Raw genomic sequence first — 2,763 nt, 5'->3', positions numbered from 1 at the left:
GTGGCTCCCCATTTGCTGCAAGTCAGAGATATTCCAAACCCGATTCTTTGCTACCTGAAATGCTCCGGCCTCCTGCCTGCACCTCTCCATCCCTGGTGCCCGTGTGGCCAGCCTGATGCATGTGGGGCTCCCCGTCTTCCATGCCAGCCCTTGGGTGGTTTTGTTGTTGTCTCAGATTTGGTTGGTTTGTGGTGATGCCTGTGTATAGGATTGCTTGGGTAGAAGCTTCTGCAAAGCTAAGTGTGAATCAGAACGCGCAAGCTGAAAACGGTGGTGCTTGTATGAACATCCTTTCCTTTCTGTGCGAGTATGCTTTCTGGTTTGCTGCTCTGGGTTGCGAAGGTGCCTGGTGTGTGGCAGGAGAACAGGCAGGAGAAGTCTGATTGGCATCTTCCTTCCCTATCTGTGACTTTGACAGGGCTCCTTTGCTTCCCACCTTTTCAGGAAGAGAATCATACCGCCCTCTGTCTGGGCAATCCTGGGGGTTCTCGAGCACTTATACAAAAGCACTTTGAATGGAGAAGTCTAAGGAAATGTTGTCAGGTGGGATCTGTTGTATACAAGGCATCCCCCATGGCCTTGCCATTAGCCTTCTTGCAGGCGCATTCCATTCCATGGGGTCTGTGAGTGCTGGTTGCGCATGAGTCTATGTGGTATGTCTAGAAATCACACATTTTTTTTTAAGGTTTATTTATTTGTGCATACACAACTGGAGTACAGGCCAGAAGTGCAGGGGTAGTGAGAGGATTCACCAGAGACAGAGTGGGGAGCAGAACAGGCAGATGGACAAAGTACACTGCTGAGGGGAGCAGTGGGCGGGTAAGGAGAGGTCTGCCACGCCATGTGGGTCACCTCTGGGGCCGGGGATCAAACTCCACTGAAGCGGCTGTGGCTAGCTTGCAGTGCTGAGTTCTAAACCATTGCACCACCAGGGAGGGCCCATCACACATAATTTTTATATCAAATGATAGTGGTTATGGGTTTCTATATTTTTTTTTTTTAGTATTTATTAATGCATACAGAACTGGGGTAAAGGCCAGAGGTGCAGGGGTAGCGAGAGGATTCATCAGAGACAGAGTGGGGAGCAGAACAGGCAGATCGACGAAGTACACTGCCGAGGGGAGCAGCGGGCGGGTCAGGAGAGGTCTGCCACGCCATGTGGGTCACCTCCGGGGCAGGTGGGGATCGAACTCTTGCTGAAGTGACTTTAGCTTCTTAGTGTTGTGCTTTAACCCACTGCGCCAGCAGGGAGGGCCCAGTTACAGCTTTCTTAATGATGGTTCATGCTCACCACAACAGTCATGTACCACATCACAATGGAGATAATTTTGAGAAATGCATCATTAGATGATGTCTTGTGATGTGAATGCCGTAAAGCATAACCACACAGACCCTGACGGGGTCTGGGACTACAACACACCTATGTTCTAGGGCTGTGTGGTTGCACTTGAAATGTGCAGTGCTTTGGGGGTGGTGTGGAATGTGAGAGTAAAGCCATGATGGACATTCCCAAGACAACAAGATGACCCAGTGAGACGTTTCTCAGATCGCCTCCCTTTTCTTGAGCTTGCCTGTATGAGGTGTGCTTCCCAATAAGTTTGACCACAATCATAGCCAGTCCATGAGAGATGGAGAGGTCAGGGGATGACCTCTGTGTCCTCTGAGGAGGGGCATGGGTGAAGAGCAGCCTGCAGGATGGGCTCACTCCAGTCCTCATGTGAGAGTAGCCTGGAGACCGACACCCCAGAGCCTGTAGGCCTGACACCAACCCACAGCTAGAGTTCTGGGTCTGGAGAACTGAGAACATCTTGCTCACCTGAGTTCCAAGCCTCAGGCTCTTCAAAGGATCCTGTTACCCTGAGGTGGTCAGACCTTGTGGGGTGTGAGGTTGGAATTAGTCTGCCTCTTCCCCATTTAAGGGAAAACAGAGCATTAATAGGGCTCCAGTGGTTGGCCTGGAATTCCAAGGCCTGTCCTCAGCTCACCTGGGCCTGCCTGTGGCCAGGGCTGGGAGCACTGCCTGCCGCAGGCCTAGGCCAGATTTTCCTGGGGGCTGGGCTTACTGTGGGCAGAAATGGGGGTACTCCCTGCATCCGGACTGCTCTGCTGGGGCAGTCAAGGCCAGCTCTAGAGTACAAGGAGGCGACGAGGGCATGGCTTTTAAGGATGCCCTTTCTCAAAGGCCATCTAGACGCTGTACTTGCATGAACTTGGGAATGGGGACCTGCTTAAACTTTGCACATGAGTGACTCCTCACTCAGCTCGTTCAGGGTCTAGGTCAAGGAGTGTGTGCCAGTGGTGTCTCAGAGTTCTAGCTGCTTCTAGATTGGCTTTCCTACTGAAACAGCCTGAAAAGCTCATTAAAATGCTGAATTCAGGCCTCCATGATGTCACTGCACTATGAAGCTATTGCAGCCACTGCAGCACAAGTTCCATCCCAGACAGGGGGTGAACCCACTTGGCACAGCAGACCTCTCCTATTCTGCTTCTGGTCTCCTCAGCAGTGTGTTTCTGTCAGTCCGCCTGTTCTGCTCTCCAGTCTGACTCTGGTGAATCCTCTGGCCTATAGCTACAGTTCTTGTGTGCATAAATAAATAATTTTTAAAAATGCAGAATTCCTCTGAATCAGAATCTCTGGGGAGGGGCTTTGGAATCTGCACCTATCTCTGTTCCTTCAGGACATTTCCCTGGGGCCAACTCAGGCCAGTCCAGGAATGGCCCCTGGGGATGCTGGGGGTGGTCCTAGTCTACAAGATCTTTGTG

At 51.5% G+C, this 2,763-nt stretch overlaps 1 long non-coding RNA gene across 1 annotated transcript in view; it reads left to right on the top strand.

Annotated features, from left to right (window-relative positions):
• LOC105853301 overlaps positions 1-2,763 on the top strand; it is a 17,809-nt gene that overhangs the window by 14,129 nt on the left and 917 nt on the right. The window lies entirely within an intron of this gene.

The sequence above is a fragment of the Condylura cristata genome, unplaced genomic scaffold (assembly GCF_000260355.1).
Source record: "Condylura cristata isolate star-nosed mole 26May11 unplaced genomic scaffold, ConCri1.0 scaffold00006, whole genome shotgun sequence".
Classification (NCBI taxonomy): domain Eukaryota; kingdom Metazoa; phylum Chordata; class Mammalia; order Eulipotyphla; family Talpidae; genus Condylura; species Condylura cristata.
Note: the sequence above shows the minus strand (reverse complement) of the source record. Positions and strands in the feature narration are given on the sequence as shown.